We start from the raw sequence: 16,758 nt of genomic DNA, 5'->3' as shown, positions 1-16,758 counted from the left end.
TTCCACTAAACTGCAACCTTTGGCAAGGAGCCTTCCTATGACCCAGAGTGAGGTGAAGATTATAGGTGGCTTTGAAGGAGCAAGGAAGAAGGGGGACTGATCCCAAGTATCACTGATTTTATTCTGCCCAGCATAGGAAATATTCCACTTGAGTTGTTTTCTTTTCCTTTCCAATTTTGCTCATTATACAATCACATGATAATAGCTACAAAAGAAATGATTATGAAGAATAATTATCCACAGGCCAATCACCTTGACATACAACCCGTTTTCTTTCTATTCCATACTTCCTGTGCACTTGCTTTATTTGCATATGATTTCTAAAACAAATTGTAGTTTAGGCAACATGGCTACAATAATGCTAACACTGGTGGCTTTGATATATAAAGTTCTGTGCTTCATTACCACTTAAGTGCCCAAGGCTCCCACCACTGTCCTTATGTCACTTCTAGTCCTCCTCTTCCTACTGCTTGGTGATTTCAGCTTTGCAATCAAAGACCAAAGCTTTGTTATAATTTGATATTGTCTATTCCCTTGTTTTGTTTCTCTCTATCCTACAAATGAGTGAAATCATCCATCCAGTATTTTTTCTTCTCTCTCTGACTTATGTTGCTTAACATGATGCCTTCCACTGCCATCCAAGTTGCAGCCAATGTGTGCTTATTTATACTGTTGGAATCACAAAGGACATTTTTAGCATAATTTTTATATTTTTACAGCTGGAAATATTAAGATTTTTTTTCTGCACCCCATTGGTGATCATGACTTACTTCTGGCTTACTCCTGGCTCTGTGCTCAGGGATCACTCTTGGTGTTGTTCAGGGGACTATCTGGGGTCCTGGGGATTAAACTTGGATTGGCTGCTGTATTATCTCTCCAGCCCCTCAGGATCAGTTTCTAATGACGGCATAATATTCATCCCATTCTTATTCATTTCCATTTCATGATTATCATTCCATTATCAACTGTTAGTTTATATGTGGTTGGTTTTAATGTCATTGTTAAAATAAACAGTACTGTATTTAAAGTTTAATTTGTTCCTGTATTTTCTTTCTTCTTCTTTTTTTTTTGGAAGGGTCACATTTGGTGGCTTTCAGAGTTTACTCTTGACTCTGTGCTCAGGAATCACTCCTAAGGGTGCTTGGGGAACCATATGAGAATCAAAGGATCAAACTCAGGATGGCTGTGTGCAAGGCAAGTACCCTATCTGTTGTACTATCCTCATGGCCCCGCTGTTTATTTTTGAGGGGTCTTGGGGCGTGGTGCTAAGGAAACTTTCCTTGTTCTGTGTTCAGGAGTCACTCCTGGCAGTGCTCAGGGGACCATGTGTTGCTAAAAATCAAACCAGTATCAGCTGCAACAAGACAAGCCTCTTAACCTCTGTACTACCTCTCTGGACCCTCTTGCTCTTTTAAATTTCTCCTCTAAGATAACTTCTTAGAAAATGGCTGCTTTTCTTTTTCTCCAACATATTAGACCTATACTTTTACTGATAAACTCCCTTCATTGGATGGTTTTCATAATATGGAACTATTATTGGAAAGTGCCTATTATATTGTGAAGTTGGGTAAATGCACTTCATTGGCCACATTTGGCCTGGAAAGGAACAGCTTGCTAGGTTTTACATCACAGAGCACTTAGAAACACAAATTAAAATCAAACAAATGTGCCATTTTTCAGTTATAGTCCTTGTTCCACATCATAAGAAAAGATTAGGGTTTCCAAATGAGCACGAGAGAATCTGCTGATTCTGTGGCTGTTTCTAGTATTTATCCCCTTGTTTCCCAACATGCTTAACAAAATCTTATGCACATTATGATTTTAAGTAACTTCTCTTGGGGAGAGAATTCACAGTTACTTTAATGTATCCAGACTACACAAAGGGATAATTGAAATATGATCATGTCATAATGATGATTAGTCTGTAATGATTTCAAAAGCTGAATCACGCTGGTAAAAATTCTGTGGAATGAGAATGTTTTCTTCAGATATTGTGAAAAACAACATAAACTGCCATGGAGTTTACATGGTACTGTAGATGGTTCTGAACCTTGGGAGGGGGGGGGGCTCTTCCCTGGTACCATGGAAATGCTCCAGCTAAATGAAAGCCAAAGTTAAGATTGTGGATCCATGATTTCATTATTCATTCCAGCATTACTCACTCTGAATCAATTTCTCCTGTTAAAAAATCCACAAAGCTGCGTGCTTGGGTTTTCCAGTAAGCTCCATGGAAGGTTCTAGCTGGGGTGGGGTAAGAAGTGGTGGGGAGGAGATGTAAATGTCTAAAGGCACCCAGGGAAATGAGTGCTGGAAGTGGTCAGGTAGAGAAAGTGTCCATGTTCTTCTGCATGTGACTCAAAGGTAGAGAGATGCAAGAGTCCCCATTTTCCTGAGATATACAAATAAATCTATCCCTATATTTAGAAAAACCTGATTTGTGTCAGCCACATGTGACTATACAGGAACCAGAGACTTCCACTTTCTTTCTCTCTGGCTCTGCCACTGATTTGGAAAGACAGCAATAGATGGAAAGGCTTCAGATCAGTCCCCTTAACACTGACACTCAAGCCAGGGCACAGAAGGAAGACAGGATAGCCATCTCCCTGGGAAACACACCTGAGAATACATCTGAAACAAGGGCCTAGTCATGGCCTGTCATCTGGACTCTCTGTCCAGGGCTACCCAGGACAGGTCAGCATCACCAACTCTTCTAGCATCTGCTCTGTGAGTGGTAGTCAACAAGTGTCCAAATTCCTCAATGGACCCCCCACTGTAATCCCACCAATGATGAGTCTACTCCTCCTCCTAAAGCTCTTCTTTCTTGACTATTGTCAACAGTGGGAATACAGAGTCGGTGTCTATGTTAGGCAGTCAGTTGAGTGAATGGGAATGGGAAAATGAGACAGTAAAGCCATGAGCCAGACCTGGACTAAGCAGAGGCAAGTAATACTTCGAGTAGAAGCTACAAGGGGGCCTTCACTCTCAGCTCATGCAAACACAGAGGAGAGGCTCCTTAAATTTTATACATTTGTCACTCATTTGTCTCACCCTAGTTCTCAGCCCTGCCCACTAGCTAGCCTGTCACGAGGCTTCCTTTCCGTGTGTTTTGGTTACTTAGATGCTGCTACCACTATATATTTTTTTCCTTCCTATTTCATGTCACTACCATGCAAAGGAATCCCAGGGCCTGTGAGAATTCTGCAGGCTGTGCGAGGCTAAAAATAATTCAGCATGCTTGTGCTAGTGGCGATCAGAACAGAAACATTCCCCACAAAATGTCAGAAAAAGCTTTGCTTGGAGGGGTAAAATTAGGAAGCTAGACAATGACTAAATGGCATGTGCAATAATTTTCCACCTGCAGGCTCAGAAGGGCTTTAGCCCTTCAAACACATTTGTCGAACCAGTAGGTGGAAGAGGATAAAAGTCAGGGTTTTCTTCCCTCTCCAGATCTGCTATTGGCCCTTCAGCCTAGAGACTAATTTTTTGTTTGTTTGTTTGTGTTTTGGGGCCATATCCAGCATTGCTCAGGGGTTACTCCTGGCTCTTCACTCAGGATTACTCGTGGCAGTTCTCTGGGGACCATATGAGATGCTGGGGAATCGAACCAGCGTTGCCCACATGCAAGGCCGACACTATCCACTATACTATCCCTTTGGGCTTCCAAGTCTAGAGACTGTGCGACACAGGGGCAGTTTGCAAACTCTACTGGAAACCTGTGTATAGACTGTGATCTTCACTTTGTAAAACATTCCACTTTCCCCTGCCCCAAACATTGGTGAACATTTCCCATGCCCTGTGATGCAACTGGCAGAGCTCAGGGGAGGCAATTTAAAAGATGTCATCGTTTCCCAGGTTTGCAGAGAGCAGGACTGAATAAATAAGTCATTCAATGCTGGTCTGAATCTCTGTGCAGCCGGGTTTGTCCTTGTAACATGTCATGGGCTCTGAGTTGCTCATGTTCTCCTTCCAAAGGGCTTTCTGCAAATCCTTTTTGAAGCAGTCCTTGGAATCATTGCCCTTGAGTGTATAACGGTCACATCACCCTCCCCCAAGAGCCTTATTGCAGAATTTTTCCACGTGCTGAGGTTTTCGAAAGGTCTCTGGTGGTTGGTCCACTGATTGTTCTTTTCTGACCTATTCAATTAAAGCCTGGAGCCAGCGGGCACTGACTGAGGGGAGAACCACTTGGTGAGAGGATGAAGCTTCAACAGAGTTTGGTGAATTTGGATTGGGAAAATGAATGAGAAAAACGGTGAGCCATGTTTTTACACATTGGCTAGAGGGTTTTGCCATTTTATCTTATTCTGTTGTTTCAAACTGCGGGCACTTCTAATCTAACAGAGCCTTCTAATTACCCTGCATCTCTGGGAGGCTGAAAATGGTCTCCCAGAAATAACATTTTATACCCTACATCTTCAGAAACCGCAGAGAAGACTCAACCACAATGGGTGTGGCTGGTGCAAATCAGCTGTAGATTCCCTGCCCTCCCCCTCACGGAGTTGATTCTTTGTTCCCTTTCCTTGAAGCTGGACTTTCTGAGTATTGGCATTTTTTTTATGGTGCTTAAAAAAAAAGTAAATTATCTTGAATATTTTGTTGGAGGCGGGGCAGTGGGGGTTGGGGGAATAACTCCAGACGGTGCTCAGGGGTCACCCCTAGCAATGCTGAGAGTCCTGCATGCAAAGCATATGCTCCAGCCCTTTGAGCTGTCTTTCCAGTAGTATCCATCTTAACTACTTAAAGAATTTTTTTTTTTTTTGGTTTGGGGGCTACACCCATCAGTGCACAAGGCTTACTCCTGCTCATCCAGTTCTCTAAATGCTAGGTATACAGTCAACTGACCTTCCTTGAAAATTGAATTCGATGGAAACTGAGCTGACAGGGATGGAAAATGAGGGGGCAGATAGCATAATGGCTAAGTGCTCATGTCCTTGCTTTGACTCCTAATCACATCTTCTAGTTCGGTGACTCTATAAGTTCCTTAACATTTCTGCTCTTCACTTGGAAGCTAGGGCCCCTTTTCCTAAAACTATCATGAAGAAGGGTTGAAATGTGTTTATGACTTAATGGACAGACCTGGCAAATTAGAAGACCTCAAGAAATGTGAGTATTTGTTTTTTTTGGTTCATTCTGAATGTAGAATAGTATAAGTAGCACTATCTTGATCTAGAATTCCTACATATGCACTTTGACCAGTAATGCATCGTGAAAGCTTTGACTTTTTCCTGAATCAGGATGGTCCAATGGTTCTAACTGGGGACACTGTAGATAGATGATTTGAGTATGTACTACAGATTTACTATTTTATCAGCTCTATGGTCTATCTTAGTTCTTTCTTGTGCAAAATGGGATGGGGGAGTAGTCTTGGCTTTGTGCTTGGGGGGTCACTCCCAGTCATGTTTAGGAAGCCATGCAGTGCAAGGGATGGAATGTGGGTCCCCAGAATGCAAAGCATGCACTCAGGTACTTAAAGGTGCAATCGAGGTTAAGTAAAGTAATAAAGGGGAGCCCTAAGCCTATAGAACTAGTATTTTTATTAGAAGAGGAAGATATAACACTTTGCCTGCATTAAAAAAGTAAAGATACAGTAAGAATGGGAAGCTGCTGGCCACTGAAAGAGCCTTCAAACTTCTCTCTCTCTCTCTGTCTATCTCCTTTTGGTGGGTGTGAGACTCATCCTACAATGCTCAGGGCTTGCTTCTGGCTCTGAGCTTAGGGATCACTCCTGGAAATTAGACCATCATATAGGGTGTCAGGGATCAAACATGGGTCAGTGACATGCAAGACAAGCACCTTACCCACTATATTATCGTTCCAGAACTTTTCTTTACGTTCAACCTTTAGAACTGTGAGGAAAAGATATTTCTTTTATTGTTTAAACACCCAGCCTGTGGTGCTGTGTTAGGGAAGCCCAAGAAAACTAAGAAAGCTATCAACTATTTATGCCAAACTTCTTTTTTGTAATTGAGATTTTATAATTTACAATTGATAATGGCTTCTTACACACATAATTCCAATACTACCACCAGTTTCCTTTCCTATTTCCCCTTCCAAAGACCCTTAATCGCCTTCTTCTCATCTTTCCCTCACCCCAAACTCAATTGCAGGGATCAATTTTACCATTATGTTGCTTTTGGACTTTGTTCTACCTCACAGTGCATTTTTTTTTCTTTTTGGGTCATACCTGGCGATGCACAGGGGTTAGTTACTCCTGCCTCTGTACTCAGGAATTACCCCTGGTGGTGCTCAGGGGACCATATGGGATGCTGGGATTCGAACCCGGGTTGGCCGCGTGCAAGGCAAGTGTCCTACCCGCTGTACTATTGCTCCAGTGCTCACAGTGCATTTTTTTAAAATAATTTTTTATTAGTGAATCAAAGTGAGGTGCAGTTACAGACTTACAAAGTTTTGTGCTTGCATTTCAGTTATACAGTGGTCAAGTGCCCATCCCTCCACCAGTGCCCATTTTCCACCACCAATGGTCCGAGCATCCCTCCCACCCCATCTCCTCCCGTTCCCCCTCCACCCCGTCTCTGTGGCAGGGCATTCCCTTTTGTTGTCTTTATCCTTTTGGGTGTTGTGGTTTGCAGTAGAGGTAGCAAATGGCCATCATGTTCAGCCTATAATCTACTTTCAGCCCGCATCTCCCATCCCGAAAGGACCCTCCTAGCACCCTTTACTTTGTGGTCCCTTCTCTGTCTGAGCTGCTTATTCCCCCAGCATGCAAGGCCAGCTTCTAAGCTGTGGAGTAATCCTCCTGGTACTTATCTCTGCTGTTCTTGAGTGTTAGTCTCTCATTCTCACAATGCATCTGTAAGTTACACATATGGGAGAGATCATTCTGTATCTATCCCTTTCCTTCTGACTGACAACTCAGCATATCCTCTAGTTCCATCCGTGCTGTTGTAAATTGCATGTTTTTGTTCTTTTTTAGACTGCATAGTATTCCATACTGCAATTTCTTGATCCATTCATCAGTAGTTGGGCATTTGGGTTGTTTCCATATCTTGTATGCCAATCTTTCTTGGTGAGAGTAGGTAAGCATTCTGAAGCTCAGAGAAATAAAATTTGCCCCAAGAGCTGGATTAGAATTCTTCTCTAAGGCATTTGTCTCACCTGGCTAACCTTGATTCGATCCCTGTCATCACATATGGTTCCCTGAGCACTATCAGGAGTGGTCCCTGAACACAGAGTCAGGAGTAGCACTGAGTCACACAGGATGTGATTCCTTCAAGCTCTTCCTTGCATCCCTCCACCCCCCTGCATCCTAAGAACTCTGACCTAGAGCTGGGGATGCGGCTTAAATAGTAGAGCATATGCTTTGCAAGTATGAAGCCCTGAATTCCATCCCTAGTATTCCATATGAAAGCCCCACCCCAGCAATTTAAGATGTGGGCTAGAGGCCCCCAAGTGTAGACAGGAGTGTGTGTGCAACGCAGTGTCATATTTTATTTTTTGCTTTTTTTGGGTCACACCTGGTGATGTTCAGGGGTTACTCCTGGTTTTGCACTCAGGAATCACTCCTGGCGGTGCTTGGGGGACCATATAGAATGCCAGGGATTGAACCTGGGTCGTCCATACGCAAGGCAAATGCTCTCCCTGCTGTAGTATCACTTTAGCCCCCCACGTATTGATAGGTGTGTGTGGGCCCCAGAACAATTAAGAAATGAACAAATCAATTCTGACAAAGAATGTTCTTTCTCCACCAGGTTTTCAAATTTCTCCCCCCCAGGGAAAGCATTTTTTCTAGTGAATATTTTAGGAATTCTAGTCAGAGGAACTGAACAGAATTGATTGCAGCTGCCCAAGTGAAGAGCTCAAAGTCCTGCCTGTCCAGACTTTCCTCTCAGCCTGGATTCTGCCTCTGAACTCTTCATGGAGTCATGGAATTTGGTTTTAAAGCTGTTGTTGTACCCCCTGCTGCCTTCTTCACACAGTATCACAAATTTCCTAATTTATCTGGTTCCCTTTGACTGAAGTAAAGCATTAGAAGCCTGTGGTGAGGCAGAAAAGCCAATGGAGTGAGCAGAGGATAAAAGACGATGACCCAGGGGATAGACGGATGATTAGGGTCTCAGAGATAGAAAGGCCACTGGAGGTGAGAGGATGCTGTTCTAAGCTGATGATAAGGAAGATATCAACAAATACAGCAGAATCATCCAGAAACCAGGACCTGGTCTGGGATCCATTAAAAAATAAAAATCACATGCCCCCTACCTTCTACAATATACCCAGGCTCCCTTCTAAGTTTACTATAAAGTTATTCTGGTAAAATCATAGTGCTCGAGCGACCCCTCAGAAACTGCTGGCCAAGGTGGCTGCTTTTCTCACAGTGTGGCCCTTCCTGGATCTCAGTCTCTTGGTATTTGTTAATATGCAGATTCTGGTTCCTTCTGGGACATGGTAGCTTTAGAGTCAGTTCCTCAGGGGACACTCAGGTGCACGAAATTTGATGAGTTGGGGATGTGACTCAGCAGTAGAGCAGTCAGGCATGTGTGAGGTCCTGAGTTGGATCTCTGATACTTGAAAAAATCAAAACCTGGAATCTGACAGATCGAAGTTTGAATCATGGTCTGGTCACTTCCTAGATGTCATTCATTCAGTTTACTTTTCATAACTCTGGTTTTTCTTAACAATAAACTCAGGAGAATAAACATATTATGGGGTTGTTTTAAGGAATCAATTGAAATGTATCCTCCCTAGGGATAGTTACAGAGGAGATAAAATAAGGTGGATTTTAGAAAAGATGTTTCTAAGATCTCTCTCTCTCTCTTTTAAAAAATTGAATCATCATGAGACACACAGTTACAAAGCTGTTCATTGTTGGGTTTCATTCATACAATGTTTAAACACCCCTCCAACAGTGTACATTTCCCAGCACCATTGTCCCAAGTTTCCCTCCTGCCACCTCCCCAACCTCTCTCTCTCTCTCTCTCTCTCTCTCTCTCTCTCTCTCTCTCAGCATTATGGTTTGCAATACAGTTACTGAGAGGGTATCTTGTTTCAGCACACAGTTCCTACCCAGAGTGAACATTTCCAACTTCACTATAAGTTAAGACCTCTCTTACACAAGACCTCTCTTATGTAGGGAATTGAGTATTCCCTATCTCGACAAATTATCAAATAAGAAACCCAGATAGTTTCTTAAAGCTCATCTAGAAGAAAGCACTTAAAAAGAACTCTGGAGGGTCTTGAAGGACCCAAGGATGGACACAGAAATATCATTGCATTCAGGATTAGCTTTGGGAGGAGGAGGGAAGAGCAAATGACTTAACCCCAGAAAAAGACTGTTTGCGGTTTCTTGGGAGGAGGTGAAGTCAAGTCTCCAGCATCACCTTGGCTGTGAGGAGATTGATGGGACTCTCAGGCTTCTCTACAATGTTAATAGCTTCCTTTACTGAGCACTGGGCCTCTTTTTTTTTGAGGGGGGTGTATGTGGGGTTTCAACTCAGTACTGCTCAAGGCTTACTCCTTGCTCTATGCTCAGGGATCATTTCTGGTGGAGCCTGGGATCAACGCTGGTGTCTACTCATTGTTCTGTCTCTCCAGCCCCTAGGCATTGTGTTTGGCTTTACCTCTACTGTCGCACTGTAGGGTCCTCCCGTTGTTTATCAATTTGCTTGAGCGGGCACCAGTAACGTCTCCATTGTGAGACTTGTTACAATTTTTGGCATATAGAATACGCCATGGATAGCTTGCCAGGCTCTGCCATGTGGGTGGGATACTCTTGGTAGCTCGCCGGGCTCTCTGAGAGAGACAGAGGAATTGAACCCGGGACAACCATGTGCAAGGCAAATGCCCTTCCTGCTGTGCTATCGCTCCACTCCCCTGCTAAGCTGTTCAATCCCCACAGCAGCCCAAAGAAGCTTCCATATCATTAATTCTGCTCTGCTAATGAGAAAACTCATTCAATAAGGTTGACTCTGGGTCACAGCCATCAAGATAAGAAGAGCAGGCCCAAACAAAACCCAGTCTTCTTATTTTCTTGGGCATTATACCATACTTTGCTATTATTCCCCAGACAAGTACAAACCTTGAGGCAATCTTGGGCCATGGAGCCTCCATCAATAATGGGCTATGATGTTGCCACTGAGTGGGCGAGCACCCCACTCAGCATGTGCATTCACAGTTAAAAATATCTGTGATCTTAGCCAGGTATGTGTACAATCCCCATTATTACAGCAACAATAGCATAGGGAAGGGAATAACAATTAAAAAAATTGCTGTGAGTTTGAAGACCATCAATGAATAGCAGTCAATTGATGTTAGTTGGGTTGGGGAAAAAGTACAGAGGGTAAGGCCCTTGCATTGCACACAGCCAATCGGATTTCAAATTCTGGCTCTGAATATGATCCCCTGAGCTCATCAGGGGCAAGCCCTGAGCACAGAGCCGGGAAGAAGACCTGGATACAGGTTGGTGTAGCCTTTAAACTGAAAACAACAGGGTGGGGGACTGGGGAGGTGGGGGGAAGGGGGGTGGTATATTATGATTCTTGGTGGTGGAATATGTGCACTGGTGAAGGGACGGGTGTTTGAGCATTGTATAACTGAGACTTAAACCTGAAAGCTTTGTAACTTTCCACATGGTGAACTAATAAAAGAAAAAAAAATAAAAAAAATAAACTGAAAACAACAACAAAACATTAAAAAAATTGCTCTGAATATACTATAACAGTAAAACAGAGTTGTGATATTAATGATCATAGTACAAAGTTGAGAGAGTAGCCTTAATATCCTCAATAAAAGATTGGATAAGTTAGGGCACTTCCACCTAGTCATTCAAACAGAGAGTGTATGTATATTTAATGATATCTATGACATATTCAATGAGAAAAAGCAGGTCATTAAATAGCGTGCACAGTGTGATGGCATTTTAGAAAATGAAATATGTTCATATATGCATATAAAAAGCATAGACAGATCTATCCTATAATAGCTAGTTAAACATTGAGTGATAGGTTTAGGATATTTTCACTTCTTTACTGACTGATATTTTGTTTTACAGTGAGCCAAGCATGCACTACTTTTATAACAAGAAAAATGGTAGTTATCATTTTGAAATTTAAATGCCTTAGCAAGAAACAGAAACCAATTATTCTATCATCCTTTGTGTTTCCACCAATGGTGTTTTTTTTTTTTCCCCGAAGAAAGTGTGTAGGAGAAGGTCCAAAGGCTGAGCCTACCAGGGGATTGCAACAAGGGGTTTCGAAGCATCTCTTTGCCACCTCCCCATGCACTTACTGTGTTCCTGGCTGCATCACTCTGTACAGACTTGTTGAATGAATGAGCATGGAAAAGAAAACCTGTGATCAATATGCAAAGTATCTCAAAAGGACCTTTTCACAAGGATCGGAAAAAGCCACAAAAATGGGAAGAGGGCTGGGGTTACAGCTCAACAGCTGAGCACGGGCTTCACAAGATCCTTGGTCCTGCATGGTCCCCAGAGAGTCAAGCTGAGAGGAGCCCCAGAGCATCCCTGGGTGTGCCCACAAACCAAAGAGTAGGGCTGGAGAGGTAGTACGCAGATAAGGCACTTGCCTTGCATGCAGCTGACCCAAGTTCGATCCCCAGCACCACATATGGTCCCCTGAACACTGCCAGGAGTGATCACTGAGTGTAGAGCCAGGAGTAAGCCCTGAACACTGCTGGGTATGCCACCCCCATGCCCCGAAAAAAAAAAAAGCAAAAACAACAATGAGACAACAAATTCAATTTCTTTCTCTTAGATTCCTGGTAGCAAGAGTAACTCATGTTCAAAATGATTTACTCGATTCTGTTGAAACCAGAGTTTAGGTGGAACAAGGTATGAGGTTTTGTTTGTTTATTTGTTTGTTTGGGTTATGAGAGCTGGAGCTGTCCCTGGCCCACGCACAATTTCTGCTGGCCTATCTCCACCATCTCTCCTCTCTTCATGATTGTAGCATTGGTGGCTCTCACACACAGGCATGCCCATGCAGGGTCCCCCAGCACACACACTATTTATCTTTGTCCAGCTCCTATTTGTACTAGGGCTTCCTCCTCCCACAGATAGGAAACAGGCTCCTGGTTCTTAGAAAGGCTACCAACCCCTGACTCAGCTTTGCTGATTTTATGTTTGATTCAGGGGAATGATTCCTGGGCAAAATAAGACAAGCCTGGTTCCAGAACCATTCAAAACACTCTTAATTTGAGTTCTGCCACAGAGGCACTTCAGGATCCAGGAGAAACAGAAAGGATCTGTATGAGACATTCCAGGCAGATACATACACACAACAACATCAAGGGGCCGGACAGACAGCTCAAAGGGCTCAAGACATGCTTTGCATGCAGGAGATCCAGGCTTGGCCTCAGCACCACATGGTCCCCTGAGCACGCCTGAGAAAGACCACGGAGCAAAGAGCTGGGAGCAGTTCCTAAGCACTGCTAAGTGTGGCCTCTAAAATCTTAAAAAACAATAAAATCAAAAACAACATCAGACGAACATTCAATGACCACCTGCTGTAGTCCACGCAGGCACAGCATGAGGCCAGTGGAGGCTGTGGGGGCCACCGGCCGGGCCCCCTCTCTGCTCCAGTCTCTCCTCAGGCTGGAGATGCACGAGACACCTGGCCCAGTCACACTCAGCTGGGAGCCACACTCAATCTGTGCTTCTGAAACACAACCACACACAGGATCAAGCCTGCTGCAAGGCTGAAGGCTTCCCTGCTGGTCCTTGGCCGTCCCTGGCTGGTAATTCTTCCTTCCCGCCAGCAAGGAATCTCAGCTCCAGGGCTGAAGCTTCCAGCAGGCAAAGGTTCCCAGCCCAAGTGGGAGTCAGGTCCCAAGGGATAAGCACACCTGATGGACGGGGCAGTTGGGTTCATTCCCTGGTACACACAGCACCCCGGAGGCTCAGGGTGGGGGGAAGCTGTGGCTTGGAAGCAGTGATCAGACCTGAGCTCCATGGGGAGGGATACCTCAGGGCTGGCAGGACTGGGGCGGGGGGTGTGGTGGGGAGGGAGGAAGCGGATTAGGAAGGGAAGCAGTCGATGGGCTAGAGACTCTGAGAGGAGGAATGCTTTATGCAGGGTGCCACTGAGAGCCCCCCAAACTCCATGTTGCTTCCTCTTCCCAAGACTGAAAAGAGAAGAGGAAAGCACACTTCTAGGAACTAGAATTGCTCCTTAATAAGAAAAATGGATTGAGTTTACATAATTTCGAGAAGGGTCCTAGGTAGAGTGCAGCAGCTTGAGTTTTTAAATTTCTCTTTATGAAGGCAAGAGGTGAATGTCATTAAAAAAACCAAGCTGTAAAAGTGATCTTCTGATGAAAAGAAGAAAACTCTCTGTCCTTTCTCATATCCAGTCTTGTTCCCCTGAGACAATATTTTTTTTTGTTTGTTTTTGTTTTTGTTTTTGGTCTACACCCTTGAAGAGCACAGGGGCTACTCCTGGCTTTGTGCTCAGGAGTGATCCTGGTGGTGTGTTCAGGGGATCATGTGGTGCTAGGCAGATGGTACCCCCCACCGTTTGGTAGTAACCTGCCCCCGCTCACTTCCCCTAGCTTCCATACTGAAAAAACGACCTGCATTCTCCTGACAGGATTTTCCTTGTAACTTGCTCTGACTCTCAGGCTATTACAAACTGTCACACACCAAGTCCAAACTCAACCTTGAAAATCTGACCAGTCCACACAACATGAAGCAGAATGGCTAGTTTCAAAACACATCTTCATGGTTTCAGCTTTCACTGAAAACATTCTAGATCATTCCTATTAGGCTTTGTTCCTACACTAGATGACTGAACATTTGTTTTATTGATGGGGTTAGGGGCGAGGGCAGGGCCACACCAGTGATGCTCAGGGTTTATTCCTGGCAGTGCGCTCAGGGATCAGTACTGGTGATGCTTTGGGGAACCCACATGATGCTGGGGGAACTTGAACTGGGGATCAAGCTGCTGTCAGTGGTGTGCAAGGCAAACTCCCTGCCTTCTGTACTATTGCTCTGGCCCCCAAATACCATTTTTAGAGACAAATTCTCCGGAAAAGTCAACACTCATAGCAGAAGCTGTTGATCCAAATCCCAACACTAACCATGGTATTTTATTTTTGGACAGGAACTTTTTCTGGACAGCAAAGTTCTCTCTGCTTAGTCACAGGGCAGATTGGACACGCCAGGGAACCAATGTTCCTACCGTCAGCTGCCCGATACTTGATGTATTAATATCACCTTCATTACTCCTGGGTTTAGGAGCTGCATTACCCAAAGAGTAACTGGCCTAATGACCCAACTACAGTGGCCTGCCCTCCTTTACCTGAGAAAATATCTCACACATTCTCACCTCCAATCAGAGTTTCTTGAACAAATTGCTAACATTTGATTTCTTGTTTTGGATAGACCTCTGGAGGAATCCAAGCTAAGATACTATTTTTAGGGGGTGGAAGGCTGGGGCTTCACCTGGTACTCAGGGATATTCCCTAATACAGAGTTTGGGGGTTGCTCCCAGAAATGCTCAGGGAGGACCATGTGGTGTAGCGGCTGAAACCTGGACTCTGGCATGCAAAGCATGCACACAAAATCTCTGAGGAACTAAGAAATATTCTCTTATTTTTGTTGTTTTATTTTTTTGGTAGAATGGAGCGATAGCACAGCGGGTAGGGAATTTGCTGCATGCGGCCAACCCGGGTTTGATTCCTCCGTGGCTTTTGGTGAGCCTGACAGCAAGTCTCATAATGGAGATGTTACTGGTGCCCATTTGAGCAAATCGAACAATGGGACAATGGTGCAGTGCAGTGCAGTGCTATCTTTTTGGTCATACCCTGCAGTGCTCAGGAGTTACTCTTGGCTCTGTGCTCAGGAAAGATCTTTGGAAGTAAAGTTCCAGGGTTAGATAGGGGCTGGCAAAACCTTAGCCACTGTACTATCTCTCTGGTACTTTGGGGTGGATGTTGAGTCAGACCCAGAGATGCTCAGGGGTTACTCCTGGCTCTGCACTCAGGAATTACTCCTGGTGGTACTTGGGATGCCTAGGACCGGAACCAGATGAGCCATGAGCAAGGCAAACACCTTACCCACTGTAGTATAACTAGGGACTCTACTTTTTTTTTTCCTAATGTGCCACAAACATGAAAAAGCTCTGCCCACCAACCCAGGCATTGAGCTAGGATGAAGGAAGGACCATCTGCTTTATCCCTCAATAAGACCAACACCACCAATGAGTATCTTTTTTGTCCATTGCCTGGGTCTAAGAACATCCCTGTAGAATGTTAGATAGTCGCTTTCCCTTGAGCCCAACCATTTCCCACAAGGAATCACTTTTGCTTTTGGTTCTGCCCTGGGGGGCAGAGGCTGCTGGAAATTGGTATCCACTGCTGTGCTTTCCACTATTGGGAAAAAGGTTGCCAGAACCACCAGCTTTGGCACGAAAAGAGAAAATACTGTGGGTTTCCTTAAGATAAAGAACCAAGGCCCAAAGCAGATTTCCTCATCCATAGTTAAATGTTGAGAGTCCATAAGCTGCTTTGTAAAGCTACCTCAGTCTTCCCTTCCCTTGACCCCTGAGACTTGGGGAGTCTGAAAGAGTTTTAATGTGATTTCTGGAATGTGTTTAACTTTCAGAGAGGAAGCAGCTTAGCTCCTGGGAGAATTCCATTAATATAATTTTGCAATATAAAAGCTTCCTATTGCCTAATCTCATTAGCTCTGTTTTATGTACAGTAAGTGGGTAAAAGCTGAGTTTGTGATTTGGTAATTGTGAATGTGTAATTTTTGAAAGTGTTAGAATGTGCAACAGAGAAGAGATTTTTCTGTGTGTGCAAATAGGATGCCGAGAAGACCAGGAAGGACCATTTATTGGGATGAAAGGGGACCTGCTTTCTCTAACGACTCCATCATGAAAGAACACAGCGGGAAACAGGAAACAGTAACTCCATTTTCTCCAAGTAAATAAGAACTTGGTTGTAACCTTGAAACTCCCAGTCAGTAGTGCACCTCACTTACATTCCTCCTTTTTCTGAGTTCTGTTGTATGATTTCATTTAAACAAATGAGCACCAAGAATGTGTCAGGCGCTGTTCTAGGCACCCAGGACACAGTGGTGGACAAAAGAGACGAGTCCCAGCTTTCATAACACTTATGTAGAGATGACGAAATTTGGCAGCTGAGAGATAATTCAGGGGCTGCGTGTGGTCAACTCTGGTTTGATCCCTGGCATGGCCTATGGTCTCTCTTCAGGGGTGACTTCTGAGCACAGCTGGGTGTGTCTCCCTGGATAAAAAATTCAGTAAAAGAGAGCAAGAAAGAGGTGGGCACTGGAATTGCATATTTGTGAGTCTTCAGTTACACAGATGGGCTGGAGCGATAGCTCAGCGGTTGGGCGTTCGTCTTTCACACGGCTGACCTGTGTTTGATTCCTCCGACCCTCTTGGAGAGCCTGGCAAGCTACAGAGAGTATCGCGCCTGCACGGCAGAGCCTGGCAAGCTACCCGTTGTGTATTCGTATGCCAAAAACAGTAACAATAAGTCTCACAATGAGAGACATTACTGGTGCTCGCTTGAGCAAACAGATGAGCAACAGGGTGACAATGACAGTTATACAGATAGTCTTTATGGTTTTGTTTGTTTTTGTTTTTTTGGGGGACCACCAGGTGCTGTCAAGGACATACTTCTGAGTCTGTGATCAGGGATAAATTCTGGTGGGCTCTGGGGATCACAGGGGGTACTGGGTATGGAACCTGGCTTGACCCGGTGCAAGACAGGCACCTAACCCACTGTGCTATCACTCCTGGCCCTGGTAGGGGGAGG

The 16,758-nt window shown here is 44.4% G+C and overlaps 1 protein-coding gene across 4 annotated transcripts in view; it reads right to left on the bottom strand.

The window, feature by feature from the left end:
- LHFPL3 (LHFPL tetraspan subfamily member 3) overlaps positions 1 to 16,758 on the bottom strand; it is a 550,996-nt gene that overhangs the window by 2,301 nt on the left and 531,937 nt on the right. The window contains exon 4 of one of the 4 annotated variants that reach the window (XR_008631063.1): positions 11,242 to 11,271. The exons of the other annotated variants lie outside the window; for them this stretch is intronic. The gene's annotated coding sequence lies outside the window, so the exon portion shown is untranslated. The remainder of the gene's footprint in view (positions 1 to 11,241; positions 11,272 to 16,758) is intronic. 4 annotated transcript variants of the gene reach the window in all.

This window comes from Sorex araneus, chromosome 1 (assembly GCF_027595985.1).
Source record: "Sorex araneus isolate mSorAra2 chromosome 1, mSorAra2.pri, whole genome shotgun sequence".
Lineage (NCBI taxonomy): Eukaryota > Metazoa > Chordata > Mammalia > Eulipotyphla > Soricidae > Sorex > Sorex araneus.
Note: the sequence above shows the minus strand (reverse complement) of the source record. Positions and strands in the feature narration are given on the sequence as shown.